Raw genomic sequence first — 11,398 nt, forward strand, 5'->3', positions numbered from 1 at the left:
TTGATATTGAGCTGCATGAGCTCTTGGTAAATTTGGAGATTAATACTTTGTCAGTTCCTTCATTTGCAAATATTTTCTCCCATTCTGAGGGTTGTCTTTTCATCTTGTTTATGGTTTCCTTTGCTGTGCTAAAGCTTTTAAGTTTCATTAGGTCCCATTTGTTTATTTTTGTTTTTATTTCCATTTCTCTAGGAGGTGGGTCAAAAAGGATCTTTCTGTGATTGATGTCATAGAGTGTTCTGCCTATGTTTTCCTCTAAGAGTTTTATAGTGTCTGGCCTTACATTTAGGTCTTTAATCCATTTTGAGTTTATTTTTGTGTATGGTGTTAGGGAGTGTTCTAATTTCATTCTTTTACATGTAGCTGTACAGTTTTCCAAGCACTACTTTTGAAGAGGCTGTCTTTACTACATTGTATATTCTTGCCTCCTTTATCAAAAATAAGGTGTCCATATGAGCGTGGGTTTATCTCTGGGCTTTCTATCCTGTTCCATTGATCTATATTTCTGTTTTTATGCCAGTACCATACTCACTTGATTACTGTAGCTTTGTAGTACAGTCTGAAGTCCGGGAGCCTGATTTCTCCAGCTCTGTTTTTCTTTCTCAAGATTGCTTTGGCTATTCAGGGTCTTTTGTGTTTCCATTCAAATTGTGAAATTTTTTGTTCTAGTTCTGTGAAAAATGCCAGTGGTAGTTTGATAGGGATTGCATTGAATCTGTAGATTGCTTTGGGTAGTAAAGTCATTTTCACAATGTTGATTCTTCCAATCCAAGGACATAGTATATCTCTCCATCTGTTGGTATCATCTTTAATTTCCTTCATCAGTGTCTTATAGTTTTCTGCATAAAGGTCTTTTGTCTCCTTAGGTAGGATTATTCCTAGGTATTTTATTCTTTTTGTTGCAATGGTAAATGGGAGTGTTTCCTTAATTTCTCTTTCAGACTTTTCATCATTAGTGTATAGGAATGCAAGCAATTTCTGTGCATTAATTTTGTATTCTGCTACTTTACCAAATTCATTGATTTAGCTCTAGTAGTTTTCTAGTAGCATCTTTAGGATTCTCTATGTATAGTATCACGTCATCTGCAAACAGTGACAGATTTACTTCTTCTCTTCCAATTTGGATTCCTTTTATTTCTTTTTCTTCTCTGATTGCTGTGGCTAAAACTTCCAAAACTATATTGAATGATAATGGTGAGAGTGGACGACCTTGTCTTGCTCCTGATCTTAGAGGAAATGCTTTCAGTTTTTCACCATTGAGAATGATACTGGCTGTGGGTTTGTCATATATGATCTTTATTATGTTGAGGTAAGCTCCCTCTATGTCTACTTTCTGGAGGGTTTTTATCATAAATGGGTGTTGAATTTTGTGAAAAGCTTTTTCTGCATCTATTGAGATGATCATATGGTGTTATCCTTCAATTTGTTAATATGGTGTACCACATTGATTTGCGTATATTGAAGAATCCTTGCATTCCTGGGATAAACCCCACTTGATCATGGTGTATGATCCTTTTTATGTGCTGTTGGATTCTGTTTGCTAGTATTTTGTTGAGGATTTCTACATCTATGTTCATCAGTGATACTGGCCTGTAGTTTTCTTTCTTTGTGACATCTTTATCTGGTTTTGGTATCAGGGTGATGGTGGCCTCATAGAATGAGTTTGGGAGTGTTCCTCCCTCTGCCATATTTTGGAAGAGTTTGAGAAGGACAGTTGTTAGCTCTTCTCTAAATGTTTGATAGAATTCACCTGTGAAGCCATCTGGTCCTGGGCTTTGGTTTGTTGGAAGATTTTTAATCACAGTCTCAATGTCAGTGCTTGTAATTGGTCTGTTTATATTTTCCATTTCTTCCTGGTTCAGTCTGGGAAGGTTGTGTTTTCCTAAGAATTTGTCCATTTCTTCCAGGTTGTCCATTTTATTGGCATATGGTTGCTTGTAGTAATCGCTCATGATCCTTCGTATTTCTGCAGCATCAGTTGTTACTTCTCCTTTTTCATTTCTAATTCTATTGATTTTAGTCTTCTCCCTTTTTTTCTTGATGAGTCTGGGTAATGGTTTATCATTTTGTTTATCTTCTCAAAGAACCAGCTTTTAGTTTTATTGATCTGCTATCGTTTCCTTCATTTCTTTTTCATTTATTTCTGATCTGCCCTTTATGATTTCTTTCCTTCTGCTAACTTTGGTGTTTTTTTTGGTTCTTTCTCTAATTGCTTTAGGTGTAAGGTTAGGTTGTTTATTTGAGATGTTTCTTATTTTTTGAGGTAGGATTGTATTGCTATAAACTTCCCTCTTAAAACTGCCTTTGCTGCATCCCATAGGTTTTGGGTCACTGTGTTTTCACTGTCATTTGTTTCTAGGTATTTTTGACTTCCTCTTTGATTTCTTCAGTGATCTCTTGGTTATTAAGTAGTGTATTGTTTAGCTTTCATGTGTTTGTATTTTTTACAGATTTTTCCTGTAATTGATATCTAGCCTCATAGCATTGTGGTCAAAAAAGATACTTAATGTGATTTCAATTTTCTTAAATTTACCAAGGCTTGATTTGTGACCCAAGATATGATCTATCCTGGAGAATGTTCCAAGAGCACTTGAGAAGAATGTGTATTCTGTTGTTTTCGGATGGAATGTCCTATAAATATCAATTAAGTCCATCTTGTTTAATGTATCATTTAAAGCTTATTTCCTTATTTATTTTCATTTTGGATGCTCTGTCCATTGGTGAAAGTGGGGTGTTAAAGTCCCCTACTATGATTGTGTTACTGTTGATTTCCCCTTTTATGGCTGTTAGCATTTGCTTTATGTATTGAGGTGCTCCTATGCTGGGTGCATAAATATTTACAATTGTTATACCTTCTTCTTGGATTGATCCTTTGATCATTATGTAGTGTCCTTCTTTGTCTCTTGTAATAGTCTTTATTTTAAAGTCTATTTTGTCTGATATGAGAATTGCTACTCTAGCTTTCTTTTGATTTCCCTTTGCATGGCATATCTTTTTCCATCCTCTCACTTTCAGTCTGTATGTGTCCCTAGGTTTGAAGTGGGTCTCTTGTAGACAGCATATATATGGGTCTTGTTTTTGTATCCATTCAGCCAGTCCATATCTTTTGGTTGGAGCATTTAATCCATTTACATTTAAGGTAATTATCGATATGTATGTTCCTATTACCATTTTCTTAATTGTTTTGGGTTTGTTTTTGTAGGTCTTTTCCTTCTCTTGTGTTTCTTGCCTAGAGAAGTTCCTTTAGCATTTGTTGTAAAGCTGGTTTGGTGGTGCTGAATTCTGTTAGCTTTTGCTTGTCTATAAAGGTTTTATTAGTTTCTCCGTTGAATCTGAATAAGATCCTTGCTGGGTAGAGTAATCTTGGTTGTAGATTTTTCACTTTCATCGCTTTTAATATGTCCTATCACTCCCTTCTGGCTTGCAGAGTTTGTGCTGAAAGATCAGCTGTTAGGCTTATGGGATTCCCTTGTATATTATTTGTTGTTTTTCCCTTCTTGTATTTTCTCCATTCTATTTCCAAGATTTTGGATCATCTTTACTATCATTACTCTGAATTCTTTTTCAGGTAGACTGCCTATTTCTTCTTCATTTGTTTCATCTGGTGGGTTTTTACCTTGCTCCTTCATCTGCTGTGTGTTTCTCTGTCTTCTCTTTTTGCTTTACTTACTGTGTTTGGGGTCTCCTTTTTGCAGGCTGCAGGTTCGTAGTTCCCGTTGTTTTTGGTGTCTGCCCCCGGTTGCTACGGTTGGTTTAGTGGGTTGTGTAGGCTTCCTGGTGGAGGGTACTAGTGCTTGTGTTCTGGTGGATGAGGCTGGATCTTGTCTTTCTGGTGTGTAGGACCACATCCGGTGGTGTGATTTGGGGTGTCTGTTACATTATGATTTTAGGGAGCTGCTAATGGGTGGGTTTGTGCTCCTGTCTTGCTAGTTGTTTGGCATAGGGTGTCCAGCACTGTAGCTTGCTGGTTGTTGGGTGGAGCTGGGTCTTAGCGTTGAAATGGAGATCTCTGGGAGAGCTTTTGCCATTTGATATTACGTGGAGCCAGGAGATCTCTGGTGGACCAAGGTCCTGAACTCGGCTCTCCCACCTCAAAGGCTCAGCCCTGACCCCCGGCCAGAGCACGAAGACCCCATCAACCACACGGTTCTCTCCCTTCTTGTAGTTACTCCAGTCTTTTCAGGTTCAAACCATCATAGCCTAGAAGTTCAGTTTGTGTGGATTTATCTACTCTTGAAGCAAAAGTTTTCTGTAAATGCTGAACTTTCCTGAAGTTGGGAAATTAGCTCGTCCTTCTCTTTCAGCTGCAGCTTCAGCGTTGAGTGTTCATCTTTCTTTTCATCTATCCTGGCAAATCCTCTACCAGCTAAACCAGGAGCTCCAGCACTAAGACTGCCTAGGAGAGGAATCCCCCTAAGTTTATTTTTTAAATTGCCCTTTTTTTTATTTGAGAAATTAACATAGTTCTTGATTTTACATTTGGAAACATGTATTTTAATTGTTCAAAGTCTCTTTTTCAATTCATATTCTTTTTTTTTTCTTTTCTCTTAATGGGCCCTGGTGGAGATAGTTTAAACCCAACTAAGTGAGAAGCCCTTCAGGAATAATTGAAGGAAGCACACACTGTATGCCCTTTCAGCTGTTCTCACCAAACCATCAGAGAATTCTCTCTGACTCAGAAACCCATGGCAGCCTACCCACGAGACCATTATTCTTTAAACTTCAATGCTACAGCTAATATCACCTCATAACATAATTGTCTCCAGTGGGATGAAATTAGACCAAGAAACCAAAGTTCTCTACCCTCATTCTAAGGCTGTGTTTTATCCTCTCTTATTCCAACAGGCCACAGGCTACCTCGGACCCCACTGTGACAACATCCCTAGAGCAGTCTGGTTTGAAGGCATATTTTTGCCTCAGTATTTCCATTCCCACACCCTCTCGTGGCCATTTTATTTTATTTTTACAAGAGGAACAAGGATAGATGGCCCCAAATGAAGTAATGATGACCTTGAATCATGGTGCCTTGATTAAATAATGTTGGAGAGTTATCCAACCAAAGCACATCCACAGGTCACATTCTGGGCCTTCAAAACCACTCCATACAAACAGCATTTCATATCTAGACAGTTTTCTTACCTTCTTTAATTGGATCTCTTTGCTAACTTGTATTATATCATACTGAGCTTTAAACTCAATGATCACATGAACTCATCCTACTGAAATTTGTTTTAGCATGTATTTGCCATCCTTGAGTCCACTTTTGATTCACAGACTGAAATATAAGTTAGGATTATGTTTGGCACAAGTACCATAAAACTTAATGAATGTGGACTTACACAAGTATGGGGTTTCTTTACCTCAGTGAGAAGAAGTCTGGGTTTAAGCAAATCAAGGCTTGTTCAGCACCTCAAAATGCCATCAAGGGTCTGCGCTTTTTCTCTTCCTGTCCCATAATCCTGTGGATGACTGATACACCTCCAATATCAAGTTCACATTCTAGTCAGGGAGAAAGAAGCAGCAGAAGATATAGAACCAGCCGACTTGAGCTTATATCTTATTCACCACATCTCACATGGTCTCTTTTAGCTGCAAGGGTATCTGGGAAGGAAAGTTTTAGTTTTCCACCTTCTATGGTACAGTAAGGCATGAGAGGGTATGTGAATAGGTTTTGAGTGAGCCAATTTAAAATGTGTACCTAGTAGGTTTGTGCTTTCTGGCATTTGGTCTGACCCATTCCACGTTTGGTCTTCATCCTTCATCACTGAGAGACCGCAGCCATCACTTCCCCTTCTGCTGCTGAGATTGAGCCATGAAGGCCAAGATATAAACAGTGTTTGTAGTTTGCTTAGAATTTTTTCTAAATGATGGAAAAAACACAATGATCAGAGGTCAGAAAAGCTGCATTTTAGTCTGGTATTATTTATTCTAAAATGTCACATTTCAGGCATATCACCTCTCTGAGTCCTAATCTCCCATATATAAAATAGAGGAGTTGAGCTTTAATCTTCTGTTCTTCCCTCTTGTGTAGGGTGTCAAACATCTATTATTAGATCAGCTTTCACCCATGTTCCCATGAGGACTCAAAGAGGTTGGGCCCAAATAGGAGGCCTCACCGTGCCGTCATCATCCTCATGTCCCCCTTTCTCCCAGTCATCTCTTAGGACCACCTGGCACTTAGGGAAAATGGAGAGGAATTTAGGACCTGTGTAGTAAATGACATTTCTCATTGCCCTCATGTGACTTTTGTCTTAAACGTATGAACTAGTCCAACCTTTGTTACTGTATTAGAATTCAATTCCCCCTGCAGGTAGTTGTGGCTTCTCTGGGGTCACAGGAGTGACTGAGAGGTCAGGCCATTGAAATGGTATCGTCTGCCAGCTTTTCATTGCCTCTTGGCCCAGCATGGCACAGGAAGCTGCCTTAGAGCCACAGCCTCCACTCTTGAGAGAAGAATCCTTTTCCAGGCCCACTCCTGTAAGCATAACACCTACTTCAGTCTGTAAGTTATTCCCACAATTTGCTTAACTGTCCAGAATCCTGTAGTATTGCTAAAGCTGGAGGTGTCCAAGTATGCAATTGACTGCAACTATTATAACTCTTTTAAATAACTTGGCACCCATCTGGGGGTGTGGGGTTTGTGGTTAATTTTCAGATATATTCTGCAGCTGTTCTCATTAGTGTCTCCTTTAGACTTCATTTAAGACCAGGCATCTTTACCTATATCACATAAATTCTGTTTTGTCAACTTTGGTCAGAGAGTAGGACTTTCCCTTTAGGCCCTGACTATCCTGGAAGATGTTCAAGCCCTCTCTTCTAGTGGCTGGTCCACGTGAGAAGAGTGCACAAGGCAGATTATTGAGGGATTGACCAGAGATTGTGTCTCCAAAGACTTCATGCCCAGTGGGTAACAGGCTGAGTTACCAGGCTCCTCCTGGATGGAGGAGGGTGTTCTCCACAGCCATGGCTTCAAGGAAAGCTTGGAGCTGACTTAGCTCTCCAGGACTCTTGGAGTCTCTTAGAACATTCTTCTCATCTCCTCAATATGGGGTGGCTCCATCTCTTCCTCTCTGGCCCATGATTCATTATCTAGAATTTTCCATGGTGTGAGCGGAAGAGGCAGGAGGTGGGATATGATCAGACTCCTCTGAAACTATTCACCTGAAAATTTTACTCTCATGCTGCCTTTGTTATTGTTTCAGTTGTCAGAGGGTTAGGAGATCGTAGCAAGAGTTCTTAATAACGGGCTTGTAGATAGAATTCAGGATGCTCATGAACTTGAGCAAAAAATATATTTCTGTTGTCACTACTCTTTAACTAAAAATTGGTATTTCCTTCATTTATGAAGGGGGGCACTGACCATGGCTATGTTAGCGGTACCTCTGACTTTGACAACAGTAGAAATTACAAGTTTCACATCACATTAAAGTTGATGCCGAAACTTCAAAATAGTACTATGCTCATGAAATTTCAAAAGTGTTGTGTTTTGGGAATTTCCTGGTGGTCCAGTGGTTAGGACTCTGCGCTTTCACTGCTGAGGGCCCAGGTTCGACCCCTGGTTGGGGAACTAAGAGCTCACAAGCTGTGCGGCATGGCAGAAGTGTGGTGTTTATTAGACCCACCACTTTATTAGACCCACCACCAAATCTTGTTATCTAATGCATTAACAAACTATATATCTTTTTATATCACATTAAAAGATTTGATAACTGTATTTTGATATTAAAATTTTTCTTTGAAGCCTATGTTTTTTGTCATGCGTTTAAAAACGGTTTTCTAAGAAGGGATTTCACCAGACTACCAAAGCAGTTTATGTCACAAAAATAAGTTCAGGGACCTCTACACTAGATATAATTTATAAAATCCATAGAGAACAGAGATGGGGGGGAAAACACACTTTAAAATTTAGACAGGTTACCATGCTAACTAGAGTACAAAAGAACTAAACATAAACCAATGTGCAAAAATTATTTATCTAACTTGTATTGCTCCAGACCTCATTAGCCTGTGGCTATAAATTAGCCTGTGGGTCATATTAATGCTAACATGTACCTACCAGCTAATGTAGTATCTCCCATTTCCCCCCAGATCTTTGTTTTTATGGGAATTCCTGGAAGTGTCTTATGTGAGTTCATCCAAAGTTTTCTCATTTTCTTCCTTTTTAGCTACTCCTGTTAATAGTATCTATCGATTTGTCCCAGAAGACTCTGGGTGGTAGGCATGATGATCCCTCCCTGCCCCCACTCTGGGTACCTTCTTTGAGAACCAAAGGTTATCTCCTAAAGTTCCCTTGTTGCAAATCCTCGTTTGGCCAGGGAAGTGCCCCATTCCCTGAAATTCTCCACCTCACTTCAGTGAAATAGGGAGCATATTCCTCTCCTTGGTCTATAGCAAGGTCCAGAAACTGGGGCTTCCTTGGCTCAAAAAGTCAATTTGGGCTCTAGGGATAAATGAAGAGGGAAGGTAAGACTGAATGGGGATGGGATGTTTCCCTCGTGAAAAGTCACCTCTGCTTCTTCCATCAGCGCCTTCCTTCTTGAGGTTCACACCTGAGTACATGGGCAGGACTCCAGGAAACGACATGCCAGACACCATGCTGTTCCATCTCCCACCCCCCTCCTCCTCGTTCAAGGTCACGTCCTCTTGTCTTTGAGCCCCAAATGTTAAATTAACTCATTCAAAGAGATTCTTGCCAGGCCTGCCCTCCCGATCCATCAGACCCACTAACACCTAAACTAACAATCCCCATATGCTAAACATTCCTCCCCTGCAGACCCAGTCCTACCCTTCTCTACCCTGCTCTGTGCCTGAGGAGGTGAATATTACGGTCAGCAGCAGCAGGGCCCTTGTCCTCTGGCTCCCGTTCTATTGGGTTCAGCTGTGGGGATGCACGATCATAGCAGGACGAGGGAGAAGCCAGGGTCTTTATTGTTTCCAGCTTGCTCCCTGCCTGGTCACTCTGAGCTAGAGACACCTCTACTGAAGACAGGGCATCTTTTAGGTACCTCCCTCTTAGATCTACGGATGTTTCCTCTGGGTTCTGGTAATACAGTAGTCCTCCCTTATCTGTGGGTGATACGGTTCAAGACCCCCAGTGGATCCCTGAAATCAGGGATACTACTGAACCCTGTATATACTATGTTTTTCCCTATACTTACATACTTATGATGAAGTTTAATGCACAGTAAGAGATTGACAACAATAACTAATAACATAGATATTATAGATAGATTATAACAATATACTGTAATAAAAGTTATATGAATGTGGTTTCTCTCTCTCATTGTCTTATTGTTCTCTACTCACCCTTCTTGAGACGATGTGAGATCATCAAAGGCTACGTGATGAGATGAAGTGAGGCCATAACTTTTGCAGCTTGAGATGCAACAGCAAAGCTAGCACAAATTTCTTTTTCCATCTTCACAATTTCACAGATAGAAGATTTGTCCTTTTCATAGATCTTCGCTCCCTCAGCATACTTTTTTTATTCCTTTCCTTATTAAGTTGAGAACTTTCACCTGTTCACTTAAAGGGCGACTTGACGGCTTCTCTTTGGTATATCCGGGTTGCCAGCATCACTACTCTTTTGCTTTGGGGCCATTACTAAGCAAAATAAGGGTGGATTAGAACACAAGACAGTTAACCTGATAACCTAGTTGGCTACTATGTGACTAACGGGCAGATACGCTAGACAAAGGGATGATACACATCCTGGGTGGGATGGAGCAGGACAGAGATTTCATCACACTACTCAGAATGGCACCCAACTTAAAACTTAAGCATTGTTTATTTCTGGAATTTTCCATGTAATATTTATGTACAGAGGCTGACCATGGAAAATGAAACCGCGGTAAGGGGGGGTACTATTCCTCTTTTCTCTCACTCTGGCCTAGCAGGTAAGCGTTCTCACTGCTGCTGGCCTTGGAGTGTTGCACGGCCCTTGCTTCACTTAACACAGCCTGTACCTCCTGTAAGCGGTTCCTCTCTGGAGCTCTCCTCAATTCCCCATCCCAGTGCACTCTCTGCTCCGAAGACCCCATTGATCCACGTGACTGCATCATTTTGGTCCTGAGTGAAAAGCTCTCCATCTTACTTCTGTTGTGTTGGAAGGAAGCATAAGAAAACAATATTGCCTCACCAGTTCCGTGACACTGCTCTGTCCATGACAGACGCTGCAGTCAAAAGGGAAGGCCCTGCAGTAGCTCCCCTGCCCAGTGACTATGAGCACGTGCCAGGCAGCCCCTGTGCAGACTGAATCCTGGTGTGAAACCCACTGACATTGACACAGGGTTTTCTGTACCACATCTCCCTGCCTGTGCAGATTCGCCAGCATGGGAAGGACAGAACAAGACCTCTGACAACGGCTCAACTGCTGAGACCATAGAGGGTAAATAAGAAGGAATAAAAATACAGATTATAGCATCACCAAAAGGGGGCATTAGGCCAAGAAAGAACTTGCTCAGTATTATTGGGACGACTTTACCAGAACTTAAGACGATGGAGAAGAGACCTTTAGATTATGTGTGCCTGAGTGAGTCCCAGCGAGTGGTCATGCTATTCAGATTAGCTTATTTCTGGAATCACATTGCTCGAATCATTTACCTTCCAGAAATCTGGCTGCAAAAGTGGTCATTTCTATCCTCACTCTCATCCTCATGCTTTATTTCCCCCACTGCAGGAAAGACCGTGTGATTGGTGCTCCCACAGGGGTGGGAATATCTAGGGAAAGCCTAATGCTGCCCAGATGGACTCAGGTGTCATCAGTTAAGTGAAAACAGTAATGTCCAAAGCAAGGCAGGAAGAGGAAGGCACCGGGAATATACATTTATTTTAAAGCTGCAATCTTTAGGAAATATGCATGATGAGGCTAGCTGGTGGTATAATGCCTATTGCAGATATTTCCCTGCCTATTTGCAAAGCCATCAACCACTCTATGAAGCGGCACTGTGGGAAACACAAAAAGGAATAATAACAATTAATTGGGGCCCACTGTGTATTAAACATTGTATTTGAACTCATCCAATTCTAATGACAGCACTATGAGAGAGAGATTATCCCCATTTTACTGCAAAGGAAATAGAAACTCGAAGAGATTACATAATCTGTCAAATCACACATAATAAGGGACAGGGCAGGACTATAACTGAGAGCCTTAAGCTAAAGTGGAAATAGTTAAAACTTCAAGCTACAGTGTACATGTTGGACACACTGGCTCTATATTTGTGAAGGTAGGACTGAGTATACCTATATATTCATATACAAAGTGTGTAGTCAGTATAATATATGACTGAGCCAATACAAGGTTCAAATGGGGGAGAGGGAAATAAATATAAGACTACTTAGAGAATTCTTGCTTCTGAGTCAGTCCCCATGGATGTGAGATTTGAGCCCAACTTTG

The sequence above is a fragment of the Aethalodelphis obliquidens genome, unplaced genomic scaffold, assembly GCF_003676395.1.
Source record: "Aethalodelphis obliquidens isolate GAN/ISIS:26980383/991018 unplaced genomic scaffold, ASM367639v1 scaffold5, whole genome shotgun sequence".
In the NCBI taxonomy this organism is placed as follows: domain Eukaryota; kingdom Metazoa; phylum Chordata; class Mammalia; order Artiodactyla; family Delphinidae; genus Aethalodelphis; species Aethalodelphis obliquidens.